The sequence below is a fragment of the Ursus maritimus genome, unplaced genomic scaffold, assembly GCF_017311325.1.
Source record: "Ursus maritimus isolate PB19 unplaced genomic scaffold, ASM1731132v1 scaffold_10, whole genome shotgun sequence".
In the NCBI taxonomy this organism is placed as follows: Eukaryota; Metazoa; Chordata; class Mammalia; order Carnivora; family Ursidae; genus Ursus; species Ursus maritimus.
Genome location: NW_024423344.1, coordinates 33,639,345 through 33,665,810, shown reverse-complemented (window position 1 = coordinate 33,665,810; position 26,466 = coordinate 33,639,345).

Here is a 26,466-nt window from a genome sequence, read left to right as displayed (position 1 = left end):
AAATTCTAACATAAGGCTTGAATTCTCTGGACTGAGAACTTAGTTTCGGAAACCACTCATTATCTCCCTGGGTTTGTGAGTGTCTCTGTCCTCAAACTTTTTTTCCTCCCAGAATTTCTGGTTTTCACATGGTGTTCTGATTCTCATAATTACATGTTTCCTAATCACATATTCCCAACATAGAGAAGATATCAGGTTAATGAAGTTTTTAATATATTGTGAATGGGAAATTTAGGTGATATACTTTTGTTACTAGGTAAGATTTATATACATTTTTTTTAATCTAGTGGGTAAAATATTTACTTTATTCCCAAGATAAACTGAGTCTTTAACAGATTTGGCATTGTACAAATTTATTTAAACAGCTTCCCCTACTCCCTCAAACATAAAATCTTAAAAAGTTTTAAATGGCTCCATTTGATATAGAACATTTGCTGATTATATTGTCTATTTTCTCATATCCTGTCCCTAGAAAACTATAATTTTAATATTTGCTATTTGCTCCAGGTATGATGTTAAATTTATTGTTTCATATAGTTTCTGACATAGTTAGGCTACGCTGTTTTATTTGTCTCTTTCTTTCACAAACCTTCATGAATTCTGCTACCACTCATTCATTTTGGTTGCATTATTATCTGGAGAACGAGGCAGGAGTGATTTACAGGGTGAATGAAGGCCCAGGCTTGTGGCCTTCTTCACAGTTTTCCTGTGCCTGCTATGTGTGTGTATATATAGATCACCCTGACACTTTCTCCAAGGCTAGGCATTTGTTTATTAACACCCTGTTTAGAATCTCTCTGTGATGGTTCTGCAGCAAGACTCAATTAATTAGATTTTTTTAGACTATTAGCATAAAAAATGATATTGGAAATTTGCTACTGCTTTTTAATGTCCTTAAAATTGTTCCCTGTTTGTATGGGCAGGTGGAACAAAGATGAGTAAGTTAATTGTCATGCAGCTAAATTTAGTTCATTTTGCTTTTGTAAACCTAATAATTCATCATATTTGGTGTTCTACTTGCATTTGAAATGTAAAGCCCTCTGATATCTAATAGTTGTGAAATATTTTTGCTGCTTCCAAAGTGGGATTTTAGTTATAACCATTAATTACTTAAGAGATCAATGAAAAGAAAAGTTATTTGGAAACATCTTTATGTACATAATCTTCTCACTTTACAAACATAAGAAATATGAAAGAGTAATTTTGGTCTAATTTAAAATAATCTGAATGAAAATAATTGTTCCTTCCACAGATACCTTAAATTATTTATTTATTTAGGATCAAAAGCATTGATATGAGATGAATGTAAAAATTTAAGCATTACATTCCCACTGGATGTCCAAATACAGATTTAACGGTTGCTCCAAATGAATACTAAATTAATAGATTCCTTTAATTTAAAAGAATAAATTTAAATTATTAGTAATCTTTTGACTTGTAGCCATTAACAGTGTTAACAGCACTGACTATATCTTAGTGTATACTAGGCCAGTCTACTTAATTTCTCCAAGTAAAATATTCAGTGATAAGTATAAGGCAAACAGAAATAGTTGGAGTCCTTTGTTGGGATATCTTTTTTTTTTTTTTTAAAGATTTTATTTATTTATTTGACAGAGATAGAGACAGCCAGTGAGAGAGGGAACACAAGCAGGGGGAGCAGGAGAGGAAGAAGCAGGCTCATAGCTGAGGAGCCTGATGGGGGCTCGATCCCATAACGCTGGGATCACGCCCTGAGCCGAAGGAAGACGCTTAACCGCTGTGCCACCCAGGCGCCCCAGGATATCTTTTGTTTTTTGTATACAAGATATTGAACTAAGAAAAAGAAAGAGGTAACTAGTAAACGTAATTATATACTTAACCTTGTAGTATTTTGCTCTCTCCTGGTCTATTTTATCCAATATCTTTTAATGATTTGTCAAAAAAAAAATCTGATTTCTAAAGGCAACTCTGTCTACTATAGCAGCAATTTGCAAATTTTATGAATAATGATCACTTTGGAAGCTTGTTAAAAATAGAGTTTGCCAGGCCATACACCCCCCCCCCCCCAGTTCTTATTTAGTAGTTGGGGACAGTCCCAGAGATCTGTATTACTAACAATCACTCTAAGCCTTACTATTGTAGGTGACCCAGAAATTAAACACTAGGATAGAGACTGATAAAAAATCAAAATTCTGTATTTATTGTCACGTGAAAATTGAGTTTTTGGCTTGTAGATCCTATGTAGAAGAAGCAGCTACGGAGGAAATAGGTGATAAGTACAGTGGTCTGTCAATCTTTACCCTATGCCACAGGTATTTAGAGAGTTTTTGACCTTTCAAACCATCACCATGACCTTATGTCATGTTTCAGGTTCTCTGTGATATAGACAAGTGACCATTCCTTCTTCTAAATGTTGTCTTATTTATATCCATTTTTTTTTCTTACTCTGTTGTTATGAATGCTGGATTAGCCATTTAGTAGGTATGGCTGGCAGAATAATGTCACTCTAAAGATGTCCACACCTAATCATCTGAATCTGTGAATAGATTATGTTTCACAGCAAAATAGAATGTGTAGATGTAATTAAGGTTAAAGACCTTGAGATGGTAAGATGATCACTGATTATCCAAGAAGGCTCAATTTCTCAGGATTCCTGAGAAACCCCAACTGGGTTAGAGTAAACAGACTGAAGAAGGAGAAATCCTGTTCGAAATTCAACCTGCCCTTGCTGACTTTGAAGGTGGAAGAAAGGAGCCACAAGACACAGAATGTGGATGGCCCCTAGAAGCTGGGATGGCCCTTGGACTTACAGCACAGGGAATTGAATTCTGTTAACTCAAATGAGCAGGAAACATTTATCCCCTAGAGCCTCCAGAAAGGAACACAGCCCTGCTAAGACTTTGATTTTAGTAAAGTAAGACCCTTCTGACCTACAAAATGGTAAGACAATAAATTTGTGCTGTTTTAATCCACCCAGCTTGTGGTAATTTGTTGAAGTAGCATTAGGAAACTATTACAGAAGGATAAGAAATCTATTTTTCCTTGAAGGATGTTCATTGTATTTTTTTTCTCCTAAATTTACAAACTAATATATTTTTTAAATTTGATTTTACTGGTTTCTTTTAGGGTCTAATAGGCTTTCCACCTGTTTATTCAAAAGATATTAGGGAACACCATATGACAAATACCTGTCAATTGTCAAATACAACTTATTCTGCAAGATTCAGGGCACTAAAGTAGAAGCTAACAATGATTTCCTGTAAAGCATTTTTAGCAATTTATTGACTAAGTTAGCTGATGATTGTTTTTGCTGCAAAGTTCACAATTCTGCCTGCTGTCTAAATGAGCCATGATGACTGAGTTTCACAGCTCCCATTGTCTTCCTTCTTGGCATATAAGCCCAGCGTCAGTACGTTGGCTATTAGTGTCACATATTCCAGATCCTGACTAGTGTTCCTGTTCTCAAGTTCTCTTTGCACATATTATTTCTTCACATATTCCTCTAGCTCTTTTGGGAAGCCTTCTTATTTTTTGCTGTAAATTTTTCCCAATAGAAAGCTCAGATGGTTAATAGTCTTGCTTGCACTTCTGCTTAAATATGAGATCATAAAGCTCTCTTGCAACTTTTATTTCAGGTTTTAGAGCTCAGCATCATTAAGAAGTTATTTTTCTTAGAAATAACTAAGTCTTCATTTGTAAGATGTTGGTGCTATCAATGATCTCAGAGGGCAAATATAGTACAGATGGTTGGAGGCATTGTTCATCCTCACTTATCAAAAATACAAAAAGGCCTATTTTTCATGTTTTATGATTATTTTCAAATACAGGCAATTTGATCTTCTTATCTTCAGTTAAAAAAAATCTAAAAAAACAAAAACAACTCAGTGGCTTACAATAACTTGTCAGATACAGGTTGCCTGTGTCTCTGTTCCATGTGTGTTCATACCACAGCTCATATAGAAGAATCTACCTTTATTAGGATAAGATGTTCTTGTGATGAAACTATGGAAAGACTGGTAACTTCTTTTTTAAAACCTTTTTATTTGAGTACAGTTGACATACAATATTACATCAGTTTCAGGTGTACAACATAGTGATACAACACCTGTATACGTTATGTTATGCTGTGCTCACCGCAAGTATAGCTACCACCTATCACCATACAACACTATTATAATATCATTGACTATATTCCCTATGCTGTGCCTTTTATTCTCCTGCCTTATTCATTCCATAACTGGAAGCCTGTATCTCTCACTCCCCTTCACCCATTTTGCTCATCCCCTCACTCTCCTCCCCTCTGGCAACCATCAGTTTGTTCTCTGTATTCATAGTTTTGATTCTGCTTTTTGTCTGTTTGTTTAATCATTTGTTTTTTAGCTTCCACATGTAAATTAAATCATATGGTATTTGTCTTTCTCTGAAAAGACTGGAAACTTCTGAAGTATAATTTCATTTCATCCACATTTTATTGGCCAAATCAAGTCATGTGCCAAAGTAAAACATCATAGAAGGCACCGGATATCATATAGCAAGGGGTTGAAATGTTATAGAGAAGAGACTAAATAATTAGTACGGTAATAAAAATCTAGAATACTATATAATACATTTATTATATTTCTATCTGATGCCTAATTTCCCTTCTCATTTATGAGTAAAGAATTAAATACTTCTCACTTTCTGGAATGAGTAAGCCCTGTGGTAGCCCAGTTTATTATTCTCTCAGATAAGACAGAAGCAAATACTTCTCATCCCATTTTCTCAAATTCTTTGAAATCTATAGAGTAACAGTTACAAATATGAAGTAAGGTATTATATTAGTTAATGTCATTCTTAGCTATCATTAAAATTATTAAGATTTATTGTGTATCTCCTGTGTAGATTTCCATGCATTTGTTGTTGGCAAAGTTCGAATTCCCTGTTTCTTTGGTAGGAGTGGGGAAGAGATAGAGAAACATTTATACTTTTCTCCATCATCATTTTATAGAGGAAGGAACATGAACAGCAGAGCAGTGTGCAGGAGATTAAGATACACAGGGACACTTGGGAAAGCAGAAGACTATCTTTTTCTTATTTTTGATTAAGTAAATATGAGAAGCTTGGGGTGAAAATATGTCACTGAAATTCAAAAGTCAAAGAAACCCCAAAGTCTAAGGTATACGCTGAAGTCTATCTAGTTCATTCGCCTTTTGAGAACTTTGCTTTGTTACATATATTAAAAAACTGATAATTTTTTCTAATAAAGACTTTTTTCCAACCTCATTTTCCCTTATGGGAACTATAATCTTGAATGCTTATGTTCTGAAAATACCCTTCATGTGAAGCCCAAACAAAATTCTCCTACTTACTATCCCACAAATATATACACTGCACAGCCAAGAAATATTTACCACCTTTTAAATTTCATTAGTATATACTCAATGAATTCATAAAGCACATTAATAACATCAATTTGCATATAATAAAAATTATAAAGTGGATCTTAAAAATAAATTATTTAAAATGTCAAACCATATTTCATTCATTTGCTTGTTTTTTTTGCTTAATTTTTAATCTTCTATAACTCTCTATGGGAGAACTAGTATTCTATTAGTCAGCTATATTAGTGCTTTACTACATAGCATGGAAAAAAAATGTTAAAGCAAGAAGACAATGCATTTGCTAAATCTGACGAGAAAGTTCTTTTTTAATATTACATTAAATATTTCCAATTACTTTCCTTGCTTTAAAAATAGTTAAGAAACAGAAAATTAAAGAGAAAAGTTAACTGAAGTGGATATGTCATATTTAAAGTCAGATCTCACTGTGATAAATGCTGTAAAGGCAATGTTTATTTTTTGTATTTTTATTTTTAGGATAATTCACTCAGTTTTGGATTACATTCAATTGGCAATATATTTTGAAGGCCAAGAAAGAGAGAAAGAAAGAAGGAAGGAAAGAAAGAAAGAAAGAAAGAAAGAAAGAAAGAAAGAAAGAAAGGAAAATGAAACGGGAGGGAGGAAGGAAGAAAGAAAGGGAGATTTTTTTCTCAGTAAATTCTTGTTGTGGGAAGAGAGAGAGGAAGGGAAAAGGAAGAGGAAAAAGAGGGATGGAAAGAAGGAAGCAGGAGGAAGTCTGGGATAGGGTGGGGAAGGGAGAAGAAGGGTGGCATGTAGGCAGGTCCCAAAGCCCCCTTGGCCAGGCCGGCCAGCTGTACCTACAGCCCAGCTTTCCCAGCGCAGAGGCTGGGTCCTGCTCAAGTGGGCGGTGGCAGGGCTAGAGAGTCGGAATCTTTTGGGCCACCCTCAACTGGGAAGCCAGGCAGGGGTCTCACAGAAAGAGTGGTCTAGTGGGCAGGGATGGGAACACCGGGGTAGGGGTATCACAGCATGGGGACGGCAGCATGACAAAGTCAGAAGTAATGTCAGGTCCAGCTTGCCCGCACTCGGGTTCTACAGCCACAGGTCCTGGCGGCTCAAGACCAGGGCTTCCCCTCCGAGCGAGGCAGGGGCAGGGCAGTTGGTTTCCTCCGTGCGCCGGGGCTCAAAGATCCGGCTGCTGCCTCCTCGCGAGAGTGTCTCTTCCTAGTGGGTGTGCCTGCAGTGGGCTTCCACTTGGGGTAGTGTCGTGATCTTCCGAAAAGCCTTCAGCCAGGCCCGCAGGAACCTGCGCTTCAGCCTGTCTTGACGGTGCCTCGAGGCCAGTGGTGGCCCTGGGCGGACGGCACCAGCCGGTCCGGCACCACGTAGCCGCGCTCCCTGCTGCCAGTGAAGACTTCCCCGTGGCCTAGTATGAGAGCCTCGGGTCATGCCGGGTGAACCCGGCTTCCGGAAGCCTTGCGTTTGCCTGGGCCGCGGTTTCTGCGTGTAGTCCTCCTGCAGGAAGTGCCTGGAGAGGAACTGCCCCACAGGTTGTGCAAGGGGGCCCCGCGGAGAGCCCTGACTCAGCGCACCATCTCGTGGTGCTCGGCAGACGAAGATGTGGCGGGGGCTGTTGTTCTTAAGGTAGGTGACTCGCAGGCCATGGGGGTGGCATATTCTGGCTGGCTTTTTGTTTTGTTTTGGTTTTTGAGTTTCAGTTGGCTTTTATCAAAGTAACAATTTTACCAACCATCTTTTCTGAACTTTATACAATCATTAGAGACTCTGGTCCATAATCATGTACATACAACATAATACATTCCAACAAAAACAGAACCACGCTGGAACAACAACAGCAAAACCCCACGGTCATATTTTTGTTGTTGTTTTGTTTTTGTTTTTGCTGTGGTCAAAAAATGTTGGAGAGAACTCTGAAATTTTAAAGCGTATGTAAGGGTGATATTGTTCAGATGTTCTCGTTTATTTTGGATATTTTACTTTATCAACTAAAAATTTAGTGAGTAGTTGACTTTGTGTTTTGATGATGTTTACCAGTTACAAATGTTGTACAGCAGGGGATGTAATAAGATGTCTTGGCTTCTTTGGAAATTAAATGAGAGAGAAGTGGTTTTAGATATTGATTAAACCGGAGTTAATTATCAGTTGCTAGTATTTGAAGCTGGGTGATGAGTGCATGAGTTCATTATCCTTTTTTTTTGTACATCTGTGTATGTTTGAATTTCTGCATAATAATTTTTTTAGGTTACACAGAGTTTACCTGGTATTTTTACTCTGGGCAAAAAATCCAAAATTTGTGAGTTAAAACAACCACCACTTGTTAATGTTCATGAGTCTAAAGTCGGAGGAGTAGTTCTGATGATTATTGGGGTAAAACAATTAAAAGATCTTCTGCCAATCCAGAAATTCCTCTACACAAAATACAGGAAAGGAAGAGAAAAGTATCATTATTAAATAAGCAATAAACCAGACTGAGATGTGCATCACAGGCAACTGGCTAAAAAGATTTCAAAGATAGAAATCTTGCCCTTTTAGAGAGCCGGGTAGATACACCTAATTACATTTGTGTTCTCTAGGTTAACTATAACTAGTCCTCAAGAGGACTCAAGGAAGAGCCCCATGTGTCACTCATAGAGCTTTGTAAATTTGCCTGGTAATTGGAGTGGCCATCTGTGTTAGTTAATTGCCTTTATCCAAAGGGAAAAATAAACTTCTCATATCTTGATGATGATGGCAGGAGGTAAATTTTAAAACTTGGAGCCTGGAGCAGAGGTTAAGCTAGTTAGTCTCTTTCTATCCAATCTCTCATTGGAAACTAGGAGATAGGTGTACTTTTTTCTTTAACGATTATATTTCAAAGCAATGGCTTGTAGGTCCTTAAGAAAAGCATGCTTGAGTGACAAAACTGGCAGTAGACTCATTTAGTATTTTTAAAAGTTATACACATTTCAAAGGACAGAGAATTTACAATTAAATGTTTCTAGAGGAAATAACTGTAAAAAAGGGAAGGGGGAGTTCTTTCTCTTTTTGCTTTAGAAAGAATTAAATTCTTTTCTTACCTTTCGTTTGTAATTATCCTTACGAGATGGAAGCCAGGCTCATCTGATCTTGTCTGGGCTGTCTCATGAGTCTGCAGTATCCTGACAGCTATGCTGGGGTCTCACTCATCTGGGGAGTCTTCACTTGTATGTCTAGTGGCTGGTTTTCTGTGGGCTGGTTACAGGGATAGCATGTGTTCCCCATGCCCAGGCTTGTTCACAAAGTAATTGCAGACTTCCAGGAGCACGTAGAGCATGCACATTTCCTTGAGACTTAGGCCGAGAACCACCACAGTATTTCTTCTACATTCTGTTGGTCAAAGCAAGTCACAAGGTCAGCCTAGTTTTAAGAGTTGGGGAAATATATACCATTTCTTAATGGAAAAAGCTTTGAAGTCACATTCCAAGGGGAGTATGGATCCTGGAAAGGGAAAAAAAAATTGTTGCCATTTTTTTGCAAACTACCCAACACATAGAGAATATACAATTTTCAAAGAAGTTTCATTGTGGTAGAAATAATGGTTACAGTTATTTTATGTGATTCTCAGAATTCTTAGGCTTCCTTGCAGTGAGATCGAAACTATTTGCTTAACTGCTTAATTTATCATTTGAAGTAACATATGTTTGTCATAGTCTGAGAGAGTCAAAGATGAAGATGTGCCTTCTTCATACCTATCTTTCCGTACCATGGCAATTTTGGAGGGCACATGGTCCATTGAGCATAGTATCATAATTGGAAGAAGACTTCTGACTTGTCTTAGTAGGTGAGAAATAAATATTTATTGTAAAAGCCACTGAGATCTCTGAATTTTTTTATTGTGATATCTATTAATTAACCTAACTAGTAAGACATACATGTATTTCAAAAGTAGAACAGAAAGTGTACACTTTTCAAGATATTTTCTAAGCGTGAGATTTATTAGACCTTTCTCCTTTCCCTTTCATAAAGATTTGCCAAGAGATGTTTACAATAGAATCTCACCCAAATTCCACTTTAGTATTTCACGTACTCAAATATATGACTGTGCTGTTACTGTACTGTACAACCTAGTGAGTATACAGAGTAAAATTCCTATCTTCCTTTGCCTAGTAAACTCTATTTACCAAATTTTACTTCCCAATCAGTAGTTGTTCAGCCTTACAAATATTGGTTCTATGGAATGTGTCATCCTGTTTTGAATTTATATGTCTGTCTCTGTGTCACACTATAAGCTCCTTGGGAACAAGAACCAATCTTATTACTCTTTGACCTTATTACTCATTAACTCCACATTACATAGGTCAAGACTGTTATGTAGGAGATAAGATACCCAATAAATGAATAAGCTATTGTGTTTGAAGGTAGTTGTGAAAGTGTTAGACTGTACGTTTCATGTGAGTGTTATAAGTATAATAAAGTAACTCCTCTATATGTACAAGATGTTTAGGTACATATTTTATATGAATATTCATATATATGTAGATTAGCCTAATCTAATCTACATATATTTTGAATATACATGTGTAAATGATTTTAAAATAATTTTACTAAACTTGAATTTAGAAAAATATGTATTAATGTTGAGGCTGAATAAACAGCATTCTATATAATAATCAGAAATTATTAACAGCCATTAACATATGAGGCATTAAGAAAGGTGCCAGCTAAAGATTTTATCCCTAGACAGATAATCTTTTAATAATCACCAATATAGTGTTTGGATAAAAACTGAATTAAATATTAAAACTAAGGCTGGGAGGCTCCCTACTTTCTCTTCCCACTCTTCTTTGCAAAAAATAAACAAAACGAAAAAATGGCTAGCCTTTTCAGGTATTCTGAACCAACCCAGGTCTGCTAACCAAGTGGGGGATTCAGTGATTTTTAATATATTCACAGAGTTGTGCAACCATCACCATTATCAATTTTAGAACATTTCATAATCCAAAAAGAAAGCCCAAAAGGCCATATTTATTAGCAGTCATTTTCCATTTCCCTCCACTGTCCTAAAAGCTTTATGCAACCACTAATCTACTTTCTGTCTCCATTTATTTAGCTATTCTGGAAATATCATGTAAATAGAATCATACAGTGTGTAGTATTTCGTGATTGGCTTTTTCACTTAGTAAAATTTTTTCAAGGTTCATCCACCTTACAACTTGTAATAGCACTTTATTTCTTTTTATTTTCAAATAATATTCTATTTTGGATCTGCCACATTTTACTTGCCATTCATTGGTTGATGTATATTTGAGTTTAAACTTTTGGTTATTAGAATTAGTGTTTGAGAGTTTTTTTTTTTTTTTTTTACCTTCTGACTCCAACCCCAGGGTGTCTTTTTCAACACCACTTCAGCAACTCTCTGACACCAACTGGGTGTCTGACAATTCAGTTCAATTCTAACACTCTTTGGAGTTAGTTATTGGGACTTCCAATCCCACACATTAAAGGGCTCAGTCACACCAGATTGCCCCCAGTTCAGGAAGCTATTCGCAAGTCTCTGGTCACCTGAACTGACTGGCTGTAAATCAGGGGTTCCCATGACTTCCTCGTCTGGTTCAGTAATTTGCTAGAATAATTCACAGAACTCTGGAAGGGACTGTAGTTATGTTTACCAGTTTATTGTAAGGGATACAGATAACCAGCCAGATGAAAAGTTGAATAGGGTGAGGTCCAGAGGGGACCCAAGTATGGGAGTTTCTGTCCCCATGGAGTTGGAGTATATCATTCTCCCAGAATGTGGATGTGTTTGCCAACTCACAAACTTCCCAAACCCCATTGCTAGAGGCATTTATGGAGGTTTCATTAGATAGGCATAAGGTAGATTGGGTAGATTAATTATATCATTTGCCATTGGTGATTAACTCAATCTCCAGTCCCTTTCCTGTCCTTGGAAATGGGGACTGGGGCTAAAAATTCCAAGCTTCTAAGCAAGGGTTACTGTTTCTGGTGACCAGCCCCCATCCTGAAGCTGTCTAGGGGCCCATCAAGAGTCACCTCATTAGAACAGTAGACATTCCTGTCATCTTCATTGCTCAGGAAATCACAAGGGTTTTAGGAGTTTTGTGCCAGGAAACTGGAAACAAAGACCAGGTATCTTTCTTAAACAACAGTCCTGCTTTGAACATTTGTGTATATGTTTTTCATGTCAATGTTGTTTTTATTTCCTTTGAGGATATATGTAGTTGAATTGTTAGATTATTTAGTAATTCTATTTTTAACAGATTGAGGAATTGCAAAACCGTTTCCCAAAGATGCTGCAACATTTTATAATCCCACCAGCAATGTATGAAGAGTTCCAGCTTCTCCACATCTTTGCCATCACTGCTTAGTGTCTTTTTGATTGTACTACCCTAATGGCTAGGAGGTGGAATTTCTTTGTTGCTTTGATTTGCATTTCTGTAATGGCTAAGGATGCTGAGCATCTTTTCATGTGCTTATTGGTCATTTACATATCTTCTTTGAAGAAATGTCTATTCACATCCTTGGCCTATTTTGTATTGGGTTATTTATCTTTTGATTATTGAGTTGAGTTGATTATATGTTCTGGATACACGTCCCTTATCAGATATAAAATTTGCAAATATTTTCTCTCATTCTGTAGGTTGTATTTTTTTTTACTTTCACAAGGGTATGTTACATAAGATAAAAGTTTTCTTTCGATGAAGTGCAGTTGTCTGTTATTTTCTTGTGTAGCTCGTGTTTTGGTATGGTATTAAGAAAACATTGCCTCATCCAAGATTACCAAGATTTACCCCTATATTTCTATTTTTAGCGTTCACAGTTATGTCTATGATCCATTTTTGTGTTAATTTTAGTGTATGATATCAGGAAGGGACCCAATTTCACTTTTTCGTATGTGTGTATCTTGTTGCCCAGTACCATTTGTTGAAAAAGCTGTTCTTGGCATCCTTGTAAAAAAATCAGTTGAATGGAGGTTCCTCAATAAAAATAGAACTATCACATGATCCAGTAAACACACTACTGGGTATTTACCCAAAGAATACGAAAACACTAATTTGAAAGGATATATGCACACCTATGTTTATTGCAGCTTTATTTATAATAGCCAAATCATGGAAGCAGCCCAAGTGTCCATTGGTAGATAGATAAAAAAGATGTGAGATATATATATTATTTATATATATTATATATGTCATATATAATTATATATCAATTTTAATATCAATATATATTATATATAATTATATATATAATATATAGATTATTCAAGCATAAAAGAGAATGAAATCTGGCCATTTTCAACAACACGGATGGGATCTAGAGAGTATGATGCTAAGCAAAATAAGCCAGTCAGAGAAAGACAAATAAGCATATGGTTTCACTCATATGTAGAATTTAAGAAACAAAACAAAGAGAACAAATTAAAAAAAAGAGAGAAACCAAAAAACCAGACTCTTTTTTATTTTTTTAAGCAGGGCCCTAGAAGTAAACACGTGTATCATGTTGACAAGAAAATTAAAAATACAAAATAGGAACTACTGATAGGATAGGCAGAGTAGATAACAAATTGATGAAGGGTGAGAAGTTTCCCTGATAATTAAAAAATGGACCATTTTTTAGTCTTTGAACTCTTCTTTTTAATGCTGTGGCTTCCATATTTTCCATCTCTGTGCTCACAAATTTCTTTTGCCTGTGAGTCTATGCTTGTAAAGAATGGGAGTCTTATACAATGAAATATTTTTAGATTCTACATTGAATTTGCTTTCTATGAATACTTCTTTCCTGAGAGTGTTGTTTTGTTATAAATACTGGTATTTCAGCGAGGTGGAAGTATAATACCAATAAAGACGACTATAGGAAAATCCACAGGCTGCATGACTGACTCCCCATATGGACTCTGGGTGGCTCTAAGCACGAAGGTATTTGGAAAATGTTACCTTTACACATCTCATTCATTACCACTTTATCTCTTTACAGGAATAGTGGCCTTTTGAATATGTGACATTGTAAAAATGATAGACCCCAGTAATGGGATGGGTGCTTCTGATGTTTTTCTAGAAGTCAAAATTTGGAATCATTTCTGAATCACTGTCCAGCTTGTCTGCCTTTCCTGGAATTGTTCTTTTTTTTTTTTTTCTTAATTTTTTTAATAATAATTTTTTATTGTATTATGTTAGTCACCATACAGTAAGTACATCCCTAGTTTCTGATGTAAAGTTCCATGATTCATTATTTGCGTTTAATACCCAGTGCACCATGCAATATGTGCCCTCCTTAATACCCATCACCAGCCTATCCCATTCCTCCACCCTCTTCCCCTCTGAAGCCCTCAGTTTGTTTCCCAGAGTCCATACTTTTAACCAGATCACATACAGATGGTTCCCAGAGGGGAGGTGTGTGTGGAGGATGGGTGACAGAGGTGAAAGGGATTGAGAGTATACTTACCTTGATGAGCACTGAGTAATATTTGGGATTGTTGAATCACTATATTTTACACCTAAAATTAATATAACACTGTATGTTAACTACACTGGAATTAAAATAAAATAAATCAGTTGACCATAAATGTAGTGGTTTACTTCTGAATTCACAATGTCATTCCACTGATCTATGTAATTATTCTTATATAAGTAGAAGGCTCTCTTGATTGGTGTAGCTTTGTAGTAAGTTTTGAAAATGGGATGTGCTAAGTTTTCTAATTCAGCTTTTCTGTTTTCAAGATTATTTTTGTTATATAGGATCCTTTGTAATTCCGTATTAATTTTAGGGTCAGCTTGTAAATTTCTGCAAAAAGGCTGGTTGGATTTTGATAAGGATTGTGTTAAATGCATATATCAGGGGCGCCTGGGTGGCACAGCGGTTAAGCGTCTGCCTTCGGCTCAGGGCGTGATCCCAGCGTTCTGGGATCGAGCCCCACGTCAGGCTCCTCCGCTATGAGCCTGCCTCTTCCTCTCCCACTCCCCCTGCTTGTGTTCCCTCTCTCGCTGGCTATCTCTATCTCTGTCGAATAAATAAATAAAATCTTTAAAAAAAAAAAAATAAATGCATATATCAATATAGAGAATATTGCCATCTCAACAAAATTGAATCTTCAGGTCCATGAAAAATGGAATGTTTTTCCATTATTTAGATCTTCATTAATTTCTTTCAACAATATTTTATAGTTTTCAGTATGTCTTGTACTTCTTTTGTTCAAGGGATGCCTAAGTAGTTACTCTTTTGTTGCTGCTATAAATGAATTCTTTCCTTAATTCACTTTTGAAGCATTCATTTTTAGTGTATAGAAATATCATTGGTTTTTATATATTGGTCTTCCGTCCTGCATACCTTATAAATTATTCTAGCATCTTTTTTTGTAGATTCCATTAGGTTTTCTGTATAAATAGAAAGCAGTCTGCAAATAGAGATCTTCAGAGAAAACTTTCACTCTTTCACTAACATTAAGTATGATGTTAACTGTAGGTCTTTTGGTAGATACCTTTCATCTGGTTAAAGAAGTTCCTCTAATTGTCTGTTTCTAATTGAGTCAGTTTCATTCATTGTGTCTTTCCAGGAATTTATCTATTTAGTCAAAGTTATCTAATTTACTGTCATGAAACTGTTCATTTTATTCCTTTATAATTTGTTTTATTTCTGTAAGGTCAGTAATGTCCCCACTTTAATTTCTGATTTTAGTAATTTAAGTCTTCTCCTTTCTTTCTTGTTAAATATAGTGAAAAGTGTGCCAATTTTGTTCATTGTTTCAAAGCATCAGCTTTTGATTTTATTTTTTAATTGTTTTTATCTCCATTTTATTTATTTCAGTTATAATCTTTGTTATTTCCATCTTTCTGCTTGATTGCTCTTTTCTTCCCAAGTGTCTGAAGGTGCAAGGTGAGGTTGTTCATTGGGCATCTTTCCACTTTTTTGATATAGGCATTTACAGCTATAAATTTCCCTCTAAGCACTGATTTAGCTGCATCCATAAATTTGTTATGTATCTGTAAGCTGTATTTATTAGTTTTGAAAATGTCTTCATTTTCATCCATCTTATTTTATAATTTCTCTTGTATTGCTTAATTTCCATATTTTTGTAAATTTTCTAAATTTTTTTCTGCTATTGATTTCTAATTTTGTTCCATTATGTTTAGACAACATACTTTGTATTCTTTCAATCTTTTTAAATTTATTAAGGTTCATTTATGGTCTACAATATTGTCTATCCTAGAGAGTATTAGTCCATGTGCTTTTAAAATGAGTATGAAATGAAATTTAGGTGTTTTGGGGTATCGTGTCCTGTGGATGTCTGTTAGATCTTGTTGGTTTATAGTGTTGGTCAAGTCTATTTCCATGTTGATCTTCTGCCTTCTTGTTCTTCCCATTATTAAAAATGAGGCATTAAAGTCTCCAACTACTATAACTGTGTTGTCTATTTTCCTTTTTATTTCTGTCCTTTATTTTAACATATTTTGAGGTCTGTATATATTTATGATTTTCCTGATGGATTGACATTTTATTATTATAAAATAGTGCCCATAATCTGTAGGAGCATTTTTATTTTCAGAGTTTATCTAACAATATAGACACTTCAGCTTTCTTATGATTGCTTTTTGCATGATCGTTTTTTAAAAATCCTTTCACTGTGCTTGTATCTTTTCATCTAAAGTATGTCTCCCATAGACCGTATATAGCTGGGTCTTTTTTTTTTTTTTAATCCTGTCTGATCATCTTTTTTTTTTTTTTTAAATCAGATTGCTTAATCTAGTCACGTTTAATTTTGTTGTTGATATAGTTGGACTTATATTTGTCTTTTCACTTTAAAAAAATTGTCTCATATCTAATTTGTTCCTCTAGTCTTCTTTTAATGCTTTTCTTTGCAATAAATGACTGTTTTCTAATGGGATATTTTAATTTCTTTAATGATTTCTCACTGTAGTTTCTTTCACTTATGTCTTTATTGGTTGCTCCAGGGCTTACCACATTTATCTTAATTTATCAGAATCCACTTCAAATTTGTACTAACTTAATTCTAGAGGAGATAGAAATGTTGCTCACACATAACTCTATTTCCCCCTTTTTGTGCTATTATTATATATGGTAGATCCAATTACTTTACAAACCCATTAATGCATTGTTTTGTGTATTAGCTTTTATATTAATCCTTTAAAGAAGCTAAGAGAAGGGTGCTTTGGTGGTTCAGTCAGTTAAGAATCTGCCTTCTGCTCAGGTCATGATCCCAGGGTCCTGGGACTGAGCCCTGTGTTGGGCTCCCTGCTCATTGGGGGGGTCTGCTTCCCCTTTTCACCCACTCATGCTCTCTGCCACTATTTCTGTCTATCTGAAATATATATATATAAGCTAAGAGAAGAAAGGAGAGCAAGTATATATTTATAATGTTTGTTATATTAAACTTATTTTTCATTTCTTATCTCTTCCTTTCTTCCTGAGGATTTAGTACCATATGGTGTCATTTTCTTACTCCAAAACAGCTTTATTTTCACCCACCTCCTTTAAGCTGTTAGTGCTAAATATATTACATTTCTATATGTTATAGGCCCAACAATACAATAATATATGTATTACAGCTGTGCGTGTACGTACAGATATATCTGTACGTACACACACAATTGCTTTTTAAATAAGAAAAAAGAGGTGGAGTAATAAGCATTTATACCGTCTTTTGGAATTACATAATTATCTTTACTGGTGGTCTCTGTTTTTTCATGTGGATTTGAATTTCTGTCTGGGTTTACATGCTTTCTGCCTGAAGAACTTCCTTTAGAATTTCTTGGAAGAAGGCTCAGCTAACAATGAAGTGTCTGTTTTTGCTTTTGGAAGTATCTTTAATTCATCTTCATTTTCGAAACATACTTTTCCTGGATATAGCATTCTTGCTTGACAGCTTTTTTCTTTTTCTTTTTTTCTCTTTTTTCAGGTGTGGGGTGATTATTGATTATTTTACCCACTGCCCTCTGGATTGTGTTCCTCATGAGAGGTCAGCTGTTAATCTTATTGGAGGGGGTCCATTGTAAATGATAAAATTTTTCTTGCTGCTTTCAAGATTTTCTATTTGTATTTACTTATCGACATATTTTTATGATGTATCTGGGTGTGCATCTCTTTGAATTTATTCTACTTGGTGTTTGTTGAGTCTCTCAGATGTGTAATTGAAACATTTTCATCATATTGGAATTCAACTATATTTCTTCAAATATATTTTTCTGTGTCTTTCTCTCTTTCCTATATTTCTGGTACTCATTACAAATATGTTGATGTGTTAGTGGTTTTCTACACTTATTTGCAGCTGTTTTTATTTTTCTTCTTTCCCTTTTCTCTTTGTTTTTCAATATGTAATCTTTATAGATCTGTCAAGTTCACAAATTCTTTTTTCTGCCACAACTCTTTTATTCAGTGGAGTATCTTCAGTAAGTTTTTCATTTCAGTTTTTGTACTTTTCTACTCCAGATTTTCCATCTTACTCCTTTTTAAAATTTCCACCTCTTCATTGTTATTCTCTATTTGATGAGACATTGTCATAATGCCCTCTTTTAATTGTTTAAATGTGTTTTTTTTCTATATTTTGAACATATTTATAAAAGCTGCTTTGTAATTTTTGTCTGTTAAAGCAGTATTTGGGTTTCCTTCAAATGCAGACAATATTGCCTGCTCTTTTTTTTCCTGTGTATGAGTCACATTTACCTGTTTCTTTGCAAATCATACATTTTTGTTGAAAAACAGACACTTCAATGCATTTTAGCAACTCATGACATTGATACCCTTCCCCAAACCCCTAGGACTTTTTGTTGCTGTTAGATGATATATTGTAGCAACTCTTTTGCAACATGGAACTGGGTAAAATGTGACATGCTGCTCATCTACCCCACCTACAGTGAAACTCTAGTCGTAGACTGGGAGTTGGGGGAAGAGGGAGCCCCACCTTTGTGATAGAATCTACTCAGAGTGGAGCTTCTGTCCTACTGCTCTTAGAGCCTGGGTCTCGGATTGGGAATGACTCATGGCTCAAATGCTGTAAACTCAGTCTTCTTACTGAGATTTATTAGTTTTTTTTTTACTGAAATTTTATCTATTTCTTATGTGTCATTAGGATTCCTTACAGAGATTTCAGTGATTGTTTTATTATAATGTTCCCTAGGAAATAATTGCTTAGCTAAGAACAGTGTTTGCCCTGTTCTTACTACTGCCAGTGTGGAAATCCCACTACTTTACTTTTCTTATATAAAAGAAAACAACTATAAAATTCAAAGGCCTCTGCACTTTGATAGTTTTCTTTCCTTACTATTCTAAAATAAATTTGCTGACTACTATTTAAACTATTTCCTTAAGTGTTATTAGTTGCTACACCGCAGTAGCTATTTTAGTTTGCTAGGTAGTCTCTGGCAAATTAATATTCTAATATAGGAAATATTGCTTATTAGTACAGTTGATTGCTTAACCCACACAGTATTCATGTGGGTTTCATAAATTTTTATTAGAATGAATACCTTTTGGTCTTTGGCTTAGTTTTCTAAATAAGACTTTGTTTTTCATTTTTGTGTTTTTCGGGGGCTTGCTCCTATTATACGAAGTAGAAAAAAGAGTATATATATTAAATATTTGTTAAAATGTTTACATTCTCACTTTCAGTATGTGTCCATTGAATAAAAAATTCAATAGGTAGAAATAGAATGTTTGTCACAAGAACATATGCTAATCTTTTCTAGATATGAATGTGATATGGGAAAGAAGAGTTCTTTTGAAACCTCTTTAAAAATGTTCATATTTTAATCTATTTGAAATTAAGAAATAGGGCTCTCTAAGGCTACCTTCAGGGATTTCTACCCCCTCAGGATGCGAATGACAATTTTAAGGCAAAAGGAAATACACAAATTTCCTAAAGGAAAAAGAAAAATTGTAATTAATTAAAATGGCTAAATTCTTTGACAGCTTCAAAAGGAATTTCAATTAAAATGATAAATTAACAAGATTTTTGAGGAATATTAGTTTAGAATTAAATGTAATTACTGATGTATAGAAGCAGGAAGTTTGCCTTTGGTGCCACTTTGACATAGACTGTGTATTTATTATAGTATAGACAAGTGGTTTGACAAATTAGGATATCAGAACCATAGGATTTTAAGAACACTCAAATGCTAGATAAGATAATGTTCTCAGTGGTCACCCACCTCTTTAAGAGAAAAGCCCAGATATCTCAGTTCTCTAACAAAATAGATATTTATTTCTTATGTTTCTTATTCATGTGAAGGTGACCAAAACAGGAAGCCGATGTTCCTACATATGGTTATCCTTCCATGTTGTTGTTTTAGTTACCTTTTTTTTTTTTTTTTTTTTTTTTTTTTTTTTGTTTCCTTTTTTTTTTTTTTTTTTTTTTTTTTTTGACTCTGCTCCCCTACAGAACTTCAGTCTTGAACAAGGGGAAAAGCATAGATAATTATGTTGGAAGGTTTTATGGTCAGGCATTTGCTTTCTGGTCACATTCTATTGTTACATGGTCATGCCTAAATTCAAAAAAGAGACTGGGATATAAATTCAATTTATGTGCCCTGGAGGAAAAGAAAATAGATTTCGTGAGCAGTTATCCAGTCTGCCACATACTATGGTGTCTAGTGGCTTGACTTGTAGAAAGAAAATATTTAAATCATCCACAATTCAGAATTTGCATTCTGCAGGAGACTGGAAAATGGTTGTGATGTTTCATTTCTGTCTTTTACATGCTTCTGCATGCTTTAATTTAAAACTGTTTTTCCTAATTTTGTTAATTAATAAGCAGGGAGTCATAAAAACAGAAAATATGACCACTGGAAGGCATGTTGCCTCCTTCTGCAGTTGTGAACAAGAAAGATAAAGTGACTTGACCAAGTCACAAAGCTAATTAATGGAAGATACCAATTTTTTAAATTCCCAAATGACAGTAAGTAGTAGGACAATATAAAATAATAAGTAGAAAATTAGATTGGCCCAAAGAAACATGGATTTTACACTTGGATATACCGTAAACTTGGTGGATGGATCTGGATTCATGATCTTAGTCTTGCATCTGAGACCACATCTAGGGACAAGAGATCAGTATTTGTGGGGAGTCTCCCTGACGAAGTTGAAGAACCGGCAGTTGAGGAATACATTTTGGACTGTGAGAGTGTTGTGGCAGTAAGGATTGTGACAGATCAAGTTACAGAACTTGGCAGAGGGTGTGATGTGTGCCTGAGCATACAGATGTTATTCATCTTGCTTGGAAATGAAATGATTCTAAAATGATTGGAAGAAAACTCAGTTACGTGTTCTGTTAAAAAAAATTAAAACACATTTCAAATCCCAGTTTGAAGAATGTCAGTAAACCTAAGCAGAGACTAATTTTTCTTCAAATATGTGGAAGGACATTTTAAAAGTTTATTTTTTGGAAAAAAGCTGTTCTCGTTAAGAAGAAAAAGAAAGGACAGAGGAAAAGTGGACAAACTAAGAAACAGGAAAACAGAAGTAGCATCTCAAGCTTATTTTTTTCTCCTAAGTGTTGTTGATAAAAGTATGGTGAATCTCCTAACCTCCCAAGAAAAGTTCTTTTTGAACCTTACCTTCTTCATCAGTAAAATGAAGGATTTGAGGAGAATTTCTAAGTTTCTCTTCAGATCTCTCATTTTATTATCCCTGAACCTAGTTGCCCATATCCTAACCCACAAAAATGGAGGCAGAAAGTATGAACATTAAGTAAAATGCATTTATATTCTCAAAAATTATGTTCTCATTTCACCTAGCTTATCCCTCAAGTCTTCCTGTGCATTGGTATCCTTTGAAAATTGAAGGTATGTTTGAAATATGGTTCATTTCTCAGTTTGTTCATGTTTTCCTATTGTGAATGGCCAGGATAACTCCAATTCATATCTCCTATGAATGGGGAATACTCAAGCTGTTGCTTTATGAAGGTGTCCTTAGAGGTATGCCTGGTATCAAAGATACCCATTGAGTTAGTTTCTTTGTTCTAACGTCTGAATTTAAAGATGGGAAACATTTACAGTATTACATTCTATAGGAAAATATAGGTTTATGAGTTAATATGGAATAAAAGCTGAAAAACGACTAGTCTGTAGTGAGTTCACTATAAAGGCATATTCAGTAATGGTATTTTTCTTATACTCTGTTCAGTTTTATATTTAGATTTTAGTACTGACTAGCTTCTGTAGCTTTTAGAAAATTACGTAGGGGGGTAATACCTTCTCCTTGATCTCAGGCTTATGTCTTAAAGCTTGAAATTTGATTACCCTCATTATTCTTGGTTGGTGTATTTATAAATGTAATTAGTAGAAATAAAATGTAATCATACTGTTTATAAAACCAACCAGTGATTTTTCCATCTCAAAAATTCACCAGTTGACTTTTCTGAGCAAGGCACTGCTTATATTTCTTTATTTTTATTTTCCAGTTATCCATCCCTTTAAGACCCATTGGTCAACTGATCACTTTCCTATTCCATCTCCTCTTTGGTGCATTTCAGTTGTCTTAATATTAAGACACTAAATCAATATTGAAATTGTTGACTCCATTATTATTAATTCTTTATGGTGAATTATAAGTTTTATAAGCATATAGTTCCTACATTTTGTTACACTCAGGTGATACCAAGATAAATGAAATGTAGTTTCTGATGACTCAATTTAGGATCAAGATAGACATTTTAACAGATAATTGCAATGAAATGTGGTGAATACTATGAAAGAATATATTCACCCTTAACTATAGAAGCATCTGGGATTGCTACTTGAACAGTAGTTTCCCAGATGGATTATGAGTATCCCTAGTAGGAAATAATCAGTCAGAGAGAAAGAAAAGTTCTGCATTCCAGGGAGAAGGAGCAAGTAAAACACAGATACTAGCAGTAAATAATATCATATGAGTGCAAGCAGTTTAGTAGAAGTAGAGTCACACAGGTACAGTGGTCAGCTGAAGCTTATTCCTATTGGCTCATAAGAACTAATTGTGTCCGGGGCGCCTGGGTGGTGCAGTCGTTAAGCGTCTGCCTTCAGCTCAGGGCGTGATCCCGGCATTATGGGATCGAGCCCCACATCAGGCTCCTCCGCTAGGAGCCTGCTTCTTCCTCTCCCACTCCCCCTCCTTGTGTTCCCTCTCTCGCTGGCTGTCTCTATCTCTGTTAAATAAATAAATAAAATCTTTAAAAAAAAAAAAAAAAGAACTAATTGTGTCCATCTTTCCCCAACATGATGTCCAATGATATCACTTTGTTAGCTTGCTAAAGGCCACGTTGGGAGTCCCAAGACATCACTGCTTTGGTAGTAAAATGTTTTTAATAAAATTACACACTAGGATGTATGCAAAAAACATGCAAAACAATGACTAAGCCACTATGGGCATAAGCCTGAGTCTGTATTTTTGACAAGTTCTAGGGAGTATTTATATACTCGAAAGCTTGGGAAGCATTGACAAACATATGATGGGAAACCGTTGAGGGCTCTGACTCTGATGATTTATAGTAGAAATGAAACTGGTGACCAGGACACCAGTAATTTTGCATAATTCATGAAACAATGGAGAAGCTCTTCTTTTTTGGGGGGAGTCCTAATGATTGCTGGAAAGGCAGTGAAAAGAAAGGGAACACCTCAAAATCAGATTCAGTGCTTGTTTGTTCTGGGGAGTTTCAAAGGTTGAAGAAAAGTAAAGAGGGTAATCTGGAAGGGGATCACTTTTAATTTTCCAACAAGATGCTTCTTACAGCATGAAAGAGGAAGGAAGCATTTGTCCGCTTTATTATAATATAATGGTAATGAATGTCTACTATTGTCAAAGTCTGGAATGCTTATAGAAGGAGAATTTAGAGGAGAGGAACGGAGGACCTTCTCATTATGGATACAGAATATACCTGGTTGAACTACGCAATGTATTGCTTTGGCACTATGACAAGACTGTGCTTAAGCCAAGCTGGGAAAGAGCTGTCAACACTTTATAAACTGTTGAAATAACTTCTTTATCAGTAGAGCATTACATTGTCTCCCCACTTAACTTTCACAACTTTATCTTCTTTGAACTATTTAATTTCTTATTATGATCTTAAGTGCTTGGCAGATAGATGTGTGTAAAATGACATAATGGACCTTTTATGGGCTATTCAACTGGTGATCTTTGAACTCGTATTGCTAAGTAGTCTGTGGAAAAATAAGCCATTTTAGCACAATTTTAAAAGCAATCTGCATTTCAAAACCACCCCGATGGTGTATTTATTGGTTCTAGTAAGACATTATACATTGTTAAACTTTAAAAAAAATGATATGAGAATCTGTCAAGTTTAGAAAGGAGCGATTATATTCCATTCAGGTCACTGGCCATAAATTTCATGACTGAGTTCTGGTATATTACCTTTCCACAGTCATTTTGGTTGTACTTTAGGGGTCTAAAAAGATTCAAATTAAGTAAACCGGTAATGTAACTATACTCCAGATGAATTGGTTTAAGTAAAGCCGTAGATTGAAGAACCTTTACATAGGTAAAGATTAGGATGTCAAGTACCAGCTTCCAACTGTACTTGTCTTTAGAAGTATAGAGTTTCTGAATGCCTGTATGATGGGGGTGGAGCTACTGTGTAGTTACATAAAACTCTTCTTCTCTGGGGCGCCTGCGTGGCTTAGTCAGTTGAGCATCCAACTCTTGGTTTTAGCTCAGGTTTTGATCTCATGGGTCATGGGATTGAGCCCCATGTTAGGCTGTGTGCTCAGTGGGGACTCTGCTTGAAGATTCCCCCCCTCTGCCTCTCTCCCCACATGCATGTGTGCACGTGAGCTCTCTCACTCTCTCAAATAAATAAATAAATCTTAAAAAAAAAACCCAAAAACCAAAAACCTAGACCTTTTCTCTGGCTAATCCTCCACCACTGAGGGAAGGAATGGGCCAGGATAATGTTATTCTAAACTGTCAGTAGCCTGTGAATATCCAGGACAAGATTAGAAAAAATCATATTAAGAACTGTAAGAGTGTTAGGGGTGCCCGAATGCCTCAGTCAGTTAAGAGTAGGAGTCTTGATTCAGCTCAGGTCATGATCTCGGGTTTCTGGGATCAAGCCCTGCTTCTGGCTCCATGCTCAGTGGGGAGTCTGCTTCCTATCTCTCTCTCCCTTTGCCCCTCTCCCCACTTGTTCTCTCTCTCGCAAATAAACTAATAAATCTTTTAAAAAAAACCTGTAAAGAGTCTGGGATTTTACAATACTTTTAGCTAAAAAATTGTCCTATTCCAGGTTCTTGGATGCCAGCAGATGATAGCTCCTGAGTCAGAGAAAAAGGACTTTATTACTCATAACCCAGTAGGCAGCATGTTTCAATTTTTGCTTGGTTCTCTATGTACCCTGTGATGGATAGACCCTAAGGTGACCCTCCCCCTCCCCCCTCCCCCAGAGCAATGATTCCCATCTCCTGATGTTCAGACTTATGTGTAATTCCCTCATCTTGAGTATGGGAGGGATCTATGACTTGCTTTTACCCAATAGAATATAATAAATGCAGTAAGATGTCCTATTACATTATGGTTAGGTTACACTATATGGAAAAGGTGATGACATGTTCCCCCTATAATTACATTACCTTAAGTAAGACTCTATCTTGGCAGTTTGGAGCTAAAGACTAATCCAGTTTATAGGCTTGATGAAGCAAACCACCAGGTTGGAGAACCCGCTTGTCAAGGATTCGCAGATGGCCTTTATGAACTATGGGAAGCATCCAGTCAACAGCAAGTAAAACCTAGGGTCTTCAGTCTGTACAACTACAAGTAACTACCAGTGACCTGAATGAAAGTGGAAGCAGATTCTTCTGTCCGGTCTTTTGATGACAAGGAACCCTGTCTAGCACCTGGGTTGCAGCCTTGTAAGACCCTGAGCAAAGGATCATATTAAACTGTGTCTGGATTCTTGCCCCATGGAAAGTATGAGATAACTGCATTTGTTTTAGTCCACCATATTTGTGATAATTTGTTGTTAGTATGGAAAACACTGCTGAAGCCCCATGAGAGCAATGCAGAAACAGACCTAGATAGATGGTGCACACATAGTGGGTTCCTGTCATAGCTGATGAACCGTGAGATTGGGAAACTCTAATCTCATATAAGGGACTTCTAGCAAACCTGCTTAAAGTTTCTCTTTAGAAGGACCCCGTTACCTTTATAATGCTGGATGGTGAATAGATCTGTTCTGTGACCACAAGGTAGACACAATCTTTATTTTCCAAGGATGTTTGCTTTTTCCTTCAGAAAGTAGTTCAAGACAACTGTTGTCACAAGCTTCACCATGGAGAATTGTTCCCAATAGCTTAGAGGTTCTTTTAGCATTCTAGGAGAATTTGCATATACCAAGCAGTATATAGTTGTGTGGAAGAGACCACAGTTATGTCTCATCCCTACCAAAAGGTCCATTTGGGGCAATAAAATGGGAGAGAAGTAACTGAGCCTATTTTATAAAATAATATTTAGTTATCTGTAGTTTTTCCCTTGATAAATTTAAGTTATAGTCACTGCTGCTAACATGCAGGTAATATTCTGCTTTGGTGTAGAACAGCTGTGGGAATGTGCATGAACTTAAACATGTCCATAAAAAGATAAAGGGAGAATTTTATGCTCTAACTGCCTCAAATGTAAAGAAGATATAGTTGTGTTATCCCCTTTCCAGTACTCAAAATATTGGTATTTAAGATATATAAATATAAGAATCTGAAGATATTACCAATATTAATAAACTTCAGTAGAGTCATTTCAGTTAAAACATTTTAAGCTATAAATATTTTTCAGTTTTTCAAGAGTTTCTAATATTTTTTATACAGAGGATTAGTAGATCATGACATGATGGATGAACTTAAATTCTGGGGTGCTTGATCAGGAGGGCTAAATAAATGAGAGTTTATTGGTTTGGGAATATTCACTCATGACACAGGATTTAAGATCCTGTGAAATCTCGGTAGATGATGTGAACTCTACTGAAATAACTCTCAGAAGTTTGGAAAAAGTTATGGCCAAAGTGAGCGGCCAAGAATGGAGTTACTCAACTTGTATCCTCAGAAGAAATTTAAAAAATGAATGATTTGGAGGCTAAGGGAAGTTGTCATTAAAAATGTCTGAAATTCTTCCCTAGGTTCTGGACTTCAGACAATTTTAATTAAGGATCCACTTGTTAAAG